Consider the following 14,516-nt stretch of genomic DNA (forward strand, 5'->3'; position numbering starts at 1 on the left):
ATATGGCCATTTGAGTTTAATCTCATTACAGTGAAATGAAATGAAAACATCAAATCAAAGAAGGCATATGGTTAGTATTACTGATCACAAGAGAAATGCAGATCAGCACTACAGTGAAATACCACTTCACACTCATTAGGATGGCTGCTATCAAACAAACAAACAAACAAACAAAACCCCAGACATTAGTAGTATTGACAAGGATGGGGAGAAATCAGAACCTTTGCGCATTCTTGGTGGAAACATAAAATGGCACAGTTGCTTTAGGAAACAACATGGCGCTTCCTCAAAACCTTAAATACAGAATTACCAGACAACTCAGCAATTCCACTTCTGGGTGTTTACCCAAGACAGTTGAAAGCAGGGTCACAGAGATACTTGTACAGCCGTGTCAATAGTAGCATTCACAATAGCTAAAATGTGGGAGCCACCCAAGGGCCCACTGACCTCCAAATGGATAAGCAAAATGTGGTCTCTACATAGAGTGGAATATTATTCAGCCTTCAAAAGGAAGGAAATCCTGCCACATGCTGCAGCTTGGATCAGCTTGAGAGTATTCTGCTGAGTGAAGTAAGCTGCTCACAGAAAGGCAGATACTGAGACGCCTGGGTGGCTCAGTGGTTAAGCCACTGCCTTCAGCTCAGGTAATGATCCCAGGGTCCTGGGATCGAGTCCCGCATCAGGCTCCTTGCTCAGCAGGGAGCCTGCTTCTCTTTCCACCTCTGCCTGCCACTCTGCCTGCTTGTGTGCTCTTTCTCTCTGACAAATAATAAATAAATAAAATCTTAAAAAAAAAAAAAGAAAAATGCAAATACTATATGGTTGTACCTACTTACTTAAAGTCATCAAGATCATGGGGACAGAAAGTACAATGGTGGTTGCCAGGGGTTGGGGGGGCAGGTGGAGGGAAAGGAGAGTTACCTTTTCTTGGGGGTAGAGTCTCAGTTTACAAGATGAAAAGAGCTGTGGAGATGGATGATGTGACGACGGTCGCACTCGCACAACAGTGTGAATGTGCTCATTATCGCCGAAGGGTGTATTTAAAAATGGTAAGTTGGTAAATTTTATGTTCCGTGTATTTTGCCACTGTGAAATATGTTGAAAAATTTAAAACCTTCAGCTCCTCAGTTGCACAAGCCACGTTTCAAGAGCCCTGTAGGCACAGCTAGCTCAGGTTTTAATTATTTAAATTACTGGGAAGTGTGTGTTTCTGTTTTTCACAGAGTTCCATTTAATGGCACTGGTCTTAGAGCACAGGAGTTCTAAGAAATGCACCAAAGATCTGTGAAATCCTGTTGGCAAATAAATATTCACACTGTTTACCCTTGAACAACACCCCAACCCCACACAGTCAGAAATGCACCTGCTAACTTTTGACTCTCCAAAAACTTAACTGCCAATAGCCTACTTTTGACTAGAAGCCTTAGGAATAACAGGAAACAGTCAATTAATGGATATTCTGTAGGTTACATGTATTATACACTGTATTCTTACAACCATGTAAGCTAGAGAGAAGAAAATGTTATGAAAATCATAAGGGGGAGAAAATACATTAACACTACTGCCATATTTATCGAAAAAATCATCATGGAGTGGACCCTTGCAGTTCAGGTCTGTGTTGTTCAGTAGTCCTCTGTGTGTCATCCTAAAAACACATGCGGAGAGTCGCAGAATATCTTCAGAGTCTGCTGAGGATGAAATACAGCCTTGCCGTGTGCTTCCTCTTAACCAAGCTTTTCATGAGTTACTCCCTTCGAGTTACTCCCTTTGCTGGGCGCACCAGCTGGGTAGCAGTTAATCCGCTGTCTGCGCCTTACACCATGTGCAACTTTGAACAAGTCACTAGCATTCTGGGCCTTTGCTTTTCTCTTATCAAAAATGAGGGAGGTGGTGTTTGAGGGTTTTGAAGACTGAGTCTTGACCATGACAGTGAACGTAAAGGTTAGCAGGCACCAAAGAAAGCCAGTGAGGGATGGAATCCTGGTCCCTGGACAGCAGGTAGGTGTGTGTGTGTGTGTGTACCTGTCACTCTGTGTGTTGCTGGGGCGATAGGTTCTGTAGTTATCAAGGACAATCACATTTTTTGTTTGTTTGTTTCATTGTTTATAACATAGGCTTACAAGGCTTTCCAAACTTCCCTTTTGATAGAAAGGGTGGAGTATATCTATCAGAAATAGGATCTTTACACTCCAAGATTATACACTGTGTTTAAGGTTGATTACCAAATAACACCAGGTCCCGGCTGGTCTGGTGGGTTTAGCTGGAGGGCTGAAATGGGAAAGGGGTGTGTCCAAGGAATAAAGAGGGGAGCGACTCACTGGATTTTTACAAATGAGGTAGGAACTATTCCCATTTGCAGATAAGGAAACCAGTGGTAAGGAAGGTGCCCAGAATAAAGCTGAGTTGAGCTGGGGTTCAGTCCAGGGCTGTGTGGTCCCAGAGCCCCTGGATTTTCCATTTTACCTGCCTGTGGAGAGAGACTGGGAGCAGTTGCCCTGTTTCCTTAAGTAATGGACAATTAAAATCAGAGGCTGTGGTTTAATCCTCAGAAGAGCTTTAGGGCCACCTGGCAAATAAGAACAACATTAGGGGCAAAAGTCCCTCCCATTCACTGTTGTCCTAGAAGGCTGCGGCCACTGAGCTTGGGGAGGAATACAGGGAATGAACCACCAGTGATGGATAAACGTCCAGGCTGGGCCGTGTGGGGGGCCTCTTGGGTAAACCTGGTTTAGCCTTCCTTCCGTCTTGCGTTCCGCCTCAGGGGAAGGGATGCCACAGTTTCATCATCTACCCCAAGCTAGGAGCTTTAGAGCAGGATCGGGATCTCAGGCTAGATGGAGTTCAGCCTGACAAAGGCCTCGGGGCAGAGTATTTCGGCACCAGGGAAAGCAACAAAGAGAAGCAGCAGGGGAGCAAGATAGAAGGTTCAGGGTCAAGGAGGATGTGACCAGATTGCCTTCCTTGCCTCCGGAGCTGGTAGACGTAGAGTCATTTTGGATTCTTGAATCAGCACTCAAAGGGAGGGGAACGTGGAAGCCAGCTCTGTGCTGGGCTCTCGGGCTCTGGAGGCATGGCTCTGGAGGCTTTGCCTGTCTCGGGCAGGGGGCTCTCCCCTTGTCAGCCCACCGCCATGGGGCAGGAGCCCCAGACACATGGTCTCACTCCCAGGACTTGCGCCAAGCCTTTTGAGTTGAGATCAATAATTCCAGATTGGGCCAATAGGATAAACTACATAAATGGGGCGGGGGGGGGGGGGGGGAGAGGGAGGAAAAGAAAGGGAGGTGGTAAAGTGGAGAGGTAGAAAAGACAGACAGACTGAAGTGTGTCCTTAAAGTTTCATGCAGCACATGGGGCCCAACTTCTGGAAATAGTTTGCTGCTAACGGGTAAATCTTGTATTTCCAGAGAGTGGGATTATTAAAATAACACATCATGTGAAATGGGATTGTCCTTCCAGTTCCAGCCTGCAAGTCCCTTCTGTCTGGCATTTCAGGATTACTAGCTCCCTGGACAGGCTCATGTGTTTGTCGCTTTTCCAGATATGTATATTATTTATGTATTGAACATAACGGCAGTGTACTGTTCCCACGGGTGTGTCAGTAGGGTTTTTTCGTTCACTTACAAGAGCTTGAAATTTTATAATGGGCTAATATTCCATTATATGGATGTGAAAGGCTAGGCCTTGAGATTATTTAGGAGGGGTGAAAGCTGTCCGTGGGATCAGACGATGGGGCCCTACCCACCTGGCAAATACAGGGCAGGCTGCTTCCCTTCTCTTTCTAATCGTTAATGTTAAGTGTCCACAAGGGCAGTAGCTTAGTGAAATTCAGTAGATTTTTATGTCCTTGAAGTTTCTTTGTTATCTCCTTTTGGCTCCCAAAAGTGCCCAAGTAGAGTGGAAAGTGCCCAAGAATTCTTGCTGAGGTTATTGGCTGAATGCGGAGGACACTGTGAAGGAAATCGGGTTTATTACCAGGCTATCATTTCATTTATTGGAGAATGGACTTCCTCAGAGTAGGGTAAAGTACCTAACATCTCTACCATCTTTAACCAGCGATTGACTAAAATCAAAGCACTGACCAAAGATTCCTGGAACAGTGGGTGTGAATGATTCTTACTGTTACTGTCATCTACGACTGTGGGTATCACCGTGGAAGAAATAGCCTTCTGAAGCAGTACCCCGTTCATTGCTATTTCTCACACTAGTAGGATCCAAAAAAAAGAAAAAAAAAAAAAGTGAGCTTCTTTTATTATAAAATTAAAGCAACATCCACATTATCTCCATGGCTTTACATTTTAAATCTTAGCAAAAGATTGATATATTTTAATTTTCCAAAGTGTCCGCTAACTTTAAAAAGACTCTCACAGACATTCTTCCACTTTGAAACCTAGGTTCCTCTGTTTTGTTTGCTGTTCCCCTTCTTCAACCCCAGCAGCCAGCCGGAGGCGGCTTCACCCTCTGTTCCCACTGAGGTCGGTGTAGCTCCTGGCCTCTCCTGTTCCGCACACCGCCGGCAAAGATGAAGGCTTGCATTGTAGAGCCTTGCTTCTGCCTGTGCGCCCTTTGTAAGTAAGGACCTGAATGTTATCGCCCTTGAGGCCCTCCCTTCTGGAGCACCCTGGACTTCCATACACACTCACATTCACACTCCCTCACATCCAACTGCCTCCTACGGTCTCTGGCCTTCCCCCTGCAGCCAGGCTTCCTGGGGCCAGTGGCCCGGTCTCCCTCGCCTTGCCCCTGTCAGAAGGGTCAGTCAGGTCTGTGTCTGATCGTGACGGGACCTCCCCCTTCGCGTCTCCCCTTTAGCAGTAATTTATCATTTCAGCATACAGACAGACAGCGCACAGGCTGGTCGAGGAGCGCACTAGTCTGTGCTTTATGGATATGAAAAGAGGCAGTTTGAAAATTTATGAAGTCCTGTGCCCATGCGGTTTTTACTGGTAAGAAAGGTCACTAATGAACAATTAAAAGATACTGAGTTTATAGATTTTTAAAAAGACTTTATTTGTTTATTTATTTATTTAATAGAAAGGGAAAGAGAGAGAGCACAAGCAGGGGGAGAGGCAGAGGGAGAAGGAGAAGCAGACTCACTGCTGAGCAAAGAGCCCGATGCAGGGCTCGATCCCATGACCCTGAGATCATGCTCTGAGCTGAAGACAGATGCTTAAACCACTAAGCCAGCCAGGTGCTCCAAGTTTATAGATACTTTTAAAAAAGAAAATAAACTTTATTTGGGGTACCTGGGGGGCTCAGTCAGCTAAGTGTCTGACTCTTGAAATTGGCTCAGGTCGGGCGCCTGGGTGGCTCAGTGGGTTAAGCCGCTGCCTTCAGGTCATGATCTCAGGGTCCTGGGATCGAGTCCCGCATCGGGCTCTCTGCTCAGCAGGGAGCCTGCTTCCCTCTCTCTCTTTGGCTTTTCCTGCTGTTAGTGAGGCTTATCCATGTTGTAGCATGCATTTATTATTCATTTTTAAAATTAAAACTCAGTAGGGGTATCTGGGTGTCTCAGTCAGCTGTGTCTGAGTCTAGATTTTGGCTCAGGTCATGATCTCAGATTCATGGGATCGAGCCCCCAAATCAGGCTCCATGCTCAGTGCAGCGTCTACTTGAGATTCTCTCTCTCTCCCTCTGCCTCCCCCCACCACTGCTTGTGTGCTCTCTCTCTCTCTTTTTTTCCTACCTCCCTCAAATAAATAAAATCTTTAATATTCCATCATATACAGGGGCTCCTGGGTGGCTCAGTCAGTTGAGTGTTCATGAGTTCAGGCCTTGCATTGGGCTCCACACTGGGAATGGAGCCTACTTAAGTTAAGAAAAAAAATTCATTATATGCATACATCCTGTTTTTTTTCTTCATCAACTGATGGACGTTTGGGTTGCTTACACTTTTTGGTTATTGAGAGTAATTTTTTTTTTTTTTTGAGAGTAATTCTTCTGGGGCACCTGGGTGGCTCAGTCTTTAAATGTTTGCCTTCAGCTCCAGTCATGATCCCAGGGTTCTGGGATCAAGCCCCATACTGGGCTTCCTGCTTAGTGGGAAGCCTGCTTCTCCCTCTCCCACTCCCCCTGCTTGTGTTTCCTTTCTTGCCATCTCTCTGTGTCAAATAAATAAATAAAATATTTTTTAAAAAAGAATAATTCTTGGGGCACCTGGGTGGCTCAGTGGGTTAAGCCTCTGCCTTCAGCTCAGGTCATGATCTCAGGGTTCTGAGATCGAGTCCCGTATCGGGCTCTCTGCTCGGCAGGGAGCCTGCTTCCTCCTCTCTCTCTCTCTGCCTGCCTCTCTGCCTACTTGTGATTTCTGTCAAATAAATAAAATCTTAAAAAAAAAAAAGAATAATTCTTTTATCACATTTTTATACCCTTTTTAAAAGATTTTACTTATTAAGTAATTAGTAATAAGTAATAATTACTATTATTACTTATTAAGTAGTAATATTTACTTAAGTAAATTACTACTTAATTTAAACTTAAAATTAAGTAAATTACTACTTATTAAGTAATAATAAGTAAGTATAAGTAAATTAATTAAGTAGCAAGTAATACTTATTTACTTATTACTTATTTTACTTACTTACTTATTTAAGGGAGGGGCAGAGGGAGAGGGAGAGTCTTAAGCAGACTCCATGCTGAGCGCACAGCCTCACTTGGGACTCAGTCTCATGACCCTGAGATCACGACCTGAACTAAAACCAAGAGTCAGATGCTCAACTGACTGTGCAGCCCGGGCTCCACTGTATCAGTGTTTGTATGAACCTTCTCTTAGCTATATATCAAGGAGTCCCAATTGCTGAATCATAGGGTAACTATGTTTTTTTAACCTTTGAGGAACTTTTGAGAATGTTTTCCAAAGAGACTGCACTCTTTACATTCCCATAAACAAGGTATAAGGATTCCAGAAAATTCAAACTTCAGTTTTTTAAAATTAAAAGGTAAGATGCTTTCATCCTAGTAAACATTGCAGATCTAATACCCAGTGAGAGTCTCTCTGAAGATTAGAAGTTTACATCATGAAGGGTTCTTTAGGTTTGTGTTTTGTTATTCCTGGATATATATCAACATTCAGTCTTTAAAATAGTTTCCTCTTTTAGGGCACCTGGGGGGCTCAGTGAGTGAAGCGTCTGCCTTCAGCTCAAGTCACGATCCCAGGATCCCACGGATTCCCGGCTATCTGCTGATTCAAGGATTCTGTCCATGAACCACCCCCTCACCACTCAGCTGTTCTTTGGGTCTTGTGGATGCCTTTTGGTCCCATCAGCTATTTTATAAACTAACTTTTAAAAGATTTTTTATGGCATCAGGATGCCTGATTCTTCTGACTCTTAACCTCAGCTCAGGTCTTGATTTCAGGGTTGTGAGTTCAAGTCCCATGCTGGGGTTCACGCTGGGCATGGAGTCTCCTTGAAAAAAAAAAAAAGTGAAATTTTCATCATGTCATAGTATCCATAGCATAAACCTGGCCATTTTAACCGCTGGTTGGCATGCCGTTCTGAAGCCGAAGCAGCCGTGCCGCTGTGCAGCCATCAGCACTGTCCTACACCAGGGATTTTCTTCATCTTCCCCAAAGGGAAGCAGTAACTCCAAGCAGTAACTCGCCATTCTCTCCCTCTCAGGAACTGGCTTTGGACTCAGAACAGCCTGTTTTGCTAGCAGAGCTGTCTCCAAAGCTCTGCAGACTCCCCTGAGATAAGGTGATCCCTTTTATCTCCGTCAGCATCCTTCCCTTCCTCTCTTCTTTCCCCAGCTGCTCCAGTTCCGCCTTATTACTGACTTCTCGGTCTGTTTTATATGCGGGTCTAATCTGTAGCGCTAGCGTGATGAGATCTGAAGTTTCTCCAAGGATGAGGTTTGTAGAGCGGGCGGCAGGGAAGTGCGCCTCCTGCAGGACACTGTAAATTCTGTACCTCTGCCAGGTAGTCTCCCATCAGAGCTTCTTCAAGTGCTGCTCCGTGTGGTGCCGGGATGCCGGGGAAGCAGGGCGGGGATGCCTGCGGCCCTGCAGCTCCAGACACTGTCTTGTGTGGTCTTGACTTGTCACGGTCCCTTCTGTCATTGTCACACTCAATTATTTAAGTACAGATCTGTGTTTCTGTCTCAGCTTCTCTTATTTTTCAACTTACAAAAATATTCAGTGTGATAACCTTTCTGACTCTCCTAAGGAAAATCACATAAATATTGATCCCTGTGGCTGAACCAAGTAACATTTCAAACCCCAGTTTACTCTAGTCTCTTATGTCTGCGTGTGGACTTAACCGTCATCACTCTGGTCGTACTGTACGATCCTACTGAACATGCTTTTCAGAAGAAAATGCACAAGAAACTCTAAAGTACAGTAAGTAGCTGGTTAGTTGTCAAAAGAAAATATTGATTCAGTATTATGGCAGATTCTTCTTTCATTTTTTAAAAAGATTTATTTATTTGAGAGAGCGAGTGAATGAGAGAGTGCAAACAGAAGAGTGGCAGAGGGAGAGGGAGAAGCAGGCTCCCACTGAACAGGGAGCCTGATGCAGAGCTCAGATCCAGGGGATCCCAGAACCCCAGGATCACAACCCAAGCCAAAGGCAGATGCTTAACCGACTGAGCCACTCAGATGCCACTCAGTATTATAGCAGACTTTTCTGATGTTTCTTGGCAGTAAGAATTCTTTTTTTTTTTTTTAAGATTTTATTTATTTATTTGACAGAGATCGCAAGTAGGCAGAGAGGCAGCAGAGAGAGAGAGAGAGGAGGGAAGCAGACTCCCTACAGAGCAGAGAGCCCAATGTGGGGCTCGATCCCAGGACCCTGGGATCATGACCTGAGCTGAAGGCAGGGGCCTTAACCCACTGAGCCACCCAGGCACCCAAGCAGTAAGAATTTTTAAATATTGTTTCAACCATCCAATGTCAGTTCATTGTATATTAACAAATGACTCTCTGTGGACTTCAACAGTTACAAAACTACTATTTTTGCACCACCCCTTAACTCCAGTCCTGAGTTTTTGGAGTTTATCTAAAACGTAGATTATGAATAAATTCAGGGAAGCAGATTGAATTTATCAAACACCATGGAGTGTTTGTTGAACTGAATTGAATTCATCTTGGTTAGGGAGTCTGCCTTCAGGACAAGATCCACTCCCTCCCTTCTTGCCTTTCTTCCTTCTGCTTTTCTATCTTATTTTTCATTCATTCAACACATGTTCACCATGTGACTTCTGTTTCAGACCCCTTTCCAGGTCTAGGAAATACAGCAGGGCGGGAAACGTGTCTCTTGTGGGTCTTACATCACCAGCAGGGGTGACTGATAAGCAAGTACACCAGCAAATACAAGATATTTTCAGAAAGTGGTCAGAGCTATGAAGAAAGACAAAATGATATGATAGACGTGTCCAAAGGGTCAGCGGCTGTTTGCTAGGGTAGTTAAGGAAAGGGAGCCTCTCAAAGGAGAGTCCTGAGTGATTGTGAGCCCTTGGTGCTCAAGGTCTGGGGCTTCCAGGCTGAATGCACAGTGGAGGGACACCTCACCTGAAAAAGGGAGGAGGCCCATGTGCTGGGAGCAGGGGCTGACGTCACTGGGGACTGCATCTCGGGGGTCGTTGTAGGATGGGGGAGAGTTTGGGTTTTATTGTAAGTACAATGGGAAGTCAGTGGAGTGTTGAAGCAGTGAATGGCATGATCTGATTTACTTTCTCAAAAGGTCTCTCTGCTGAGGCCTGGGGTAGAGATTGAAGGGGAGGAGTGGATGAGAGATTAAAGGGAAGACTGTGCGGGTGCCCAGGCAGAGGGAGAGCTGCTTGCCCTGAGCTGGTGGGAGTAGAGGTGGAAAGAAACGGTGGGACGAGAGGTTTCTCTCGGAGGTAAATTTACATGTAACTTCGGGGGATCTCGTCAACAGCACTGCCTGCAGACAGTGGCTGCCCCAGCATTGCCAGGATGAGGCTGCCTTCGGCGCTTCCTGGCCTGAGAGTTGAAGCATTGTATGTTGGGGTGGTCATTAGAATAACGGCCCCCAGAGATGTCTCCACCTCAGTCCCTGGTACCTGCAAAGATGTCCCCATCCATGGCAAATGTGATGAAGCGTCAAGGACCAGGAGACGGGGAGTTGGCCCTGGGTTTTCCAGGTAGGTCTGTCCTCACGGCGTGAATCTAGAACTGGAAAACCCTTCTCGGCTCTCCCCAGAGATGCCAAGTGGAAGGAGCTGCAGGAGGGTTTTGAAGCAGGAACCTTGACCTATTGCTGCTGGCTTTGAAGGCAGAGGGAGGGGCCCTTAGCCAAAAAGTGCAGGAGGCCTCTAGGAGCTTGGGACAGCCCACAGCTGACAGTCAGCAGGAACGGGTACCTCGATCCTGTAAGTAACTGCAAGAAACTGAATTCTGCCAGCTCCCTGATTGAGCAAGGACCCGGACCCTCCCCCAGAGCCTCCAGAAGGGAATGCAGCCCTGTTGACGCCACGTGTTTTAGAGACTTGTATTAGACTTTAGGCACACAGAATTATATGATAAATTTATAGTTTTAAAGGTGGTGGTAATTGTTATATAACAATCGAAATAAAGTACGGTTTGTAATCACTCTTTGTTGTTGTTAGTGAAATTGAACATCTTTTCATATGTTTGAGGGCCGTTTCTAATTTTTTTGTGTGTATGTCCTTTGCCCATTACTCTTTCGAATCCCCCACACCTGAGTTCCTCATGTATTACGGGGATGGGTTTGCTGTGCTATGGGGGGCAGCTCCCACCTCCCGGACTGCCTGGGCTTTCACCCATGGGATTAACTGGGCACAGAGGGCAGAGCGGTGGGGCCTGAGGACTGACCCCTGGTCACTGCACTCTCTGGAGCTCAGGTGGAGGAGTGGAAGCCTGTGGCTCTTCTGGTTCCCATTAGGAGACCGTTAGCCAAGTGAAAACGGCCACGGCAGAGAGCTAAGTCCGCTGGGTCCTTCCTGTTCTCTCAGCGTCGGCTCCTTGTTCCAGTTTAACTTTGGGCAGATCTGAAGCTAAGCTAATGGCCCCAGTGGATTAAACCATTCATGGTTCTGCCCAGTGTTGTGGGCCGGCAGGTTCAGTGTGACTGTTTGGTGGGTGACAGACTGGAATGGCTGTGACTGGGGAGTGGGATTACACCGTCGTGTCAGATATTCTGCTTACTGGAGACTAATCTCGTGATTACCAGAGTTACTTAGTGAAATTACAAAGCACGTTACCCGTTCTATACTTACTGCTTTCTTGGATTGGTGTGGAATGTGCCCAGGGTCCTGCTTCCCCTGGGGGTGAGATGTTAACCACCACATGGCAATGCTGGGCTCCTCCCTGTGAGAAGGGTACACGGCAGCAGAAGCTTGGTCAGAGGTCTTGGAGATCAAAGACATTTGGAAAGGGTTTTGTTCATATCTCCTAACTTCACCTGGGGAGGAAGCTCCATGTCATTGAAAGAACCTAAAACCCAGAGTCCAAAGCCTGGCTCGGGTACCTGCCCCTGTCTGAGGTTGAGCCGTCCACTTCCCTTTGTTTGCTCATTTGTAAAGTGGAGAAAGTGGCAATGCTTGCCCAGTTTACAGTGCTTGCCTAGAAACGTGCGTGAAAGGTCTTTGTCAGCCCTGAGGAAGGCAGAAACATGCTTAGCACTCAAGGCTCAGGTACTGGTGTGGGGGCAGAGGGTGAGCCTCGATACTGTCAGCTCTGGAGCCCTGAGCTGGTTTTTTCTGCACATGAAGCCACGTGGATGGACAGGACAAGGACTATGTCTCTGGGTGAAGATTATGCAGCCCCTCACCTTTCCCTCCACCCCACCTGTACCCCAGGTCCAGGAATCTCAGGAATGCATCTCTAAACAAGTTTTTTTTTTAAATTTTTACTCAAGTATAGTTAACGTGGACTGTATATTAGCCTCAGTATACAGTATAATGACTCAACAGTTCTGTATACCACTCAGTATTCCTCGCCGTAAGTGTACTCTTCATCTCCTTCTCCTACTTCCCCCCTCCCTTCCGGCAACCACCAGTATGTTCTCTGTAGTTAAGATCTCTTGGTTTGCCCCTCTCTCTCTCTCTTTTTTCCCCTTTACTCATTCGTTTTGTTTCTTAAATTCCATGAGTGAGATTATGTGGTATTTGTCTTTCCTTCTGGTCTGTTGCACTTAGCATTATACTCTCTAGATGCATCCGTGTTGTTACAGATGGCAAGGTTTCATTCTTCTTTATGGTTGAGTAGTACTCTATTGTGTAGTTATACCACTTCTTTATGCCTTTGTCTATCAAGAGACACTTGGGTTGTTTCTATATCTTGGCTATTATAAATAATGCTGCTGTAAACAAAGGGGTTCATATATCCTTTTGAATTACTATATTTGTTTTTGGGGGGTAAATATCCAGGAGCAGAATTATTAGATCATATGGTAATTCTGTTTTGAATTTTTTTTAAAGATTTTATTTATTTATCTGACAGAATGAGATCACAAGTAGGCAGAGAGGCAGGCAGAGAGAGAGAGAGAGAGAGAGAGGAGGAAGCAGGCTCTCTGCTGAGCAGAGAGCCCAATGCGGGACTTGATCCCAGGACCTTGAGATCATGACCCGAGCTGAAGGCAGAGGCTCAACCCACTGAGCCACCCAGGTGCCCCAAGCTGTATACATTTTTTATGCGATTTGAATATCAACCCCTTATCAGACATATCATTCGCACATATCTTCTCAGGTTGGGTTTTTGTTTTGTTGATGGTTTCCTTTGCTCTGCAGATTTTTTTTTATTTCAGTGTGTTGCCAGTAGTTGATTTTTGCTTTTGTTTTCCTTGACATCTCCATGAATATATGGCTATAAGTCTGAGATCAGAAAGATTACTGCCTATGTTTTCTTCTAGGATTTTTATGGTTTCGGGTCTTACATTTAGATCTTTAATCCATTTCGAGTTTCTGTGTTTGGTGTAAGGAAGTGGTCCAGTTTTCCCAGCCCATTTCTGGCTGGAAAGAGGCTCTCTTTTCCCATTGCATATTCTTTCCTGCTTTGTGGAAGATTGACAGTATAATCATGGGTATATTTCTGGGTTCTTTATTCTGCTCCATTGATCTCCAACCATTTTTGCACCAGTACCATACTGTTTTGAAGTTTGCAGTATATCTTGAAGTTTGGGGTTGTGATGGATTGTTTTGGCTATTTGGGGTCTTCTGGGGTTCCACAAATTTTAGGGTTATGCTAGTTGTGTGAAAAGTGCTGTTGGTATTCTGAGAGGGCTTACCCTGAATCTGTAGATTTCTTTGGATAGTAGGGACCTCTTGACGATATTGGTTCTTCCAAATAAGGGGTGCACCTTCATGCTTACACACAGTGAATACAAGGTGTCTTCACATTAGAATATGAGTAAGCTTCCCCCTTCTTTTCTTGGCCTTACTTTTCTCTGTTTAGTGACTTTTACTGATCTAGGTCTTTCGTGTTAGCCTCTCTTATCCTTCCTAAGGGTGTAGGAATGCTGTGTCGCCACAGAAATACTCGGGAGTCAGAGACAAGGAACTTATCGCCAGCAAAATAGGGAAAGCACTGCGGTATCTTATTGCCCTTCACAGTTTGGACAGAAGGCACAACATTTTAGAAACCTTGGGCCATATGTGCTACATGTTAGCGTAAGAAGCAGAGGGCATCAGCACAGACCTGCCGGGGACCAGGGGGAGGAGACACTGGCATCACCACCTTCCAGGTGAAGTGTGAGAAGGCTGAGCTGCGTTTAGTCTATGTGTGTTTAGTTTTAGGAGTTTTTTATTTCATTATTTGAGAGAGAGAGCGTGCGAGCACATGCATGAGTGAGCAGGTGGGGCGGGGCAGAGGGCGAGGCAGAGAATCCCAAGCAGTCTGGGCTCAGCACAGAGCCCGACGCAGGACTGGATCGCAGGACCCTGAGATCTTGACCTGAGCAGAAACCCGAGTCGGATGCTCAACCGACTGAGCCACCAGGCCAAGAAATTTTTATTTTTAAAAACTCCAACAAAACTTGTGTTTGAACATAAACAGTTTTCGAAAACAAAATCAACTGTTTGAAAATACAGTGTCAGATGTTTTTGTTAGGGGTAGAACAAAGAAAGCATCAAGGACACTGTTCTGATGTACAAGTGTGGAAGGCAGCGGACGGGGGAGCAAGAGCGAATCAAAGCAGGAGCTTACGGCTCCTCATTAGCGAGTCGGAGCCTGACTGAGAAGGCCGCTCAGCATCCCAGCCGGGAGCTGCCACCTCTTAGAGCCCCAGCCATCCTCTTGGCGAGGGTGGTGTTCATTTCCCTTATCACACGGTGCCTCAGTGTTTATCTGAGAGATGGAGTTATGAGTTACAGGAGAAAAGGAGTAAGAAGCACATCAAAGAATTTTCTTGTGGCTCTGGAAGAAGGGGCCTTACCGGTGTGGGGTTGTTCACTCTGGCTGTGCTGTTTTCATCATGGAGCACCTGGGGTTTGTTTTTCTCTAAAAGATGTAGATAAACTCGAGAGAATCCAGGGGAAGGACAACAAAAATGATGTATGGCTTGGAGAGGAGGAGAATAACAGTCTATAAATATTTGAAA

The 14,516-nt window shown here is 45.6% G+C and overlaps 1 protein-coding gene across 2 annotated transcripts in view; it reads left to right on the forward strand.

The window, feature by feature from the left end:
• Positions 1 to 14,516, forward strand: part of DMRT1 (doublesex and mab-3 related transcription factor 1) — a 104,160-nt gene that overhangs the window by 5,348 nt on the left and 84,296 nt on the right. The gene's annotated exons all lie outside the window — the stretch shown is intronic.

This window comes from Mustela erminea, chromosome 12 (assembly GCF_009829155.1).
Source record: "Mustela erminea isolate mMusErm1 chromosome 12, mMusErm1.Pri, whole genome shotgun sequence".
In the NCBI taxonomy this organism is placed as follows: Eukaryota; Metazoa; Chordata; class Mammalia; order Carnivora; family Mustelidae; genus Mustela; species Mustela erminea.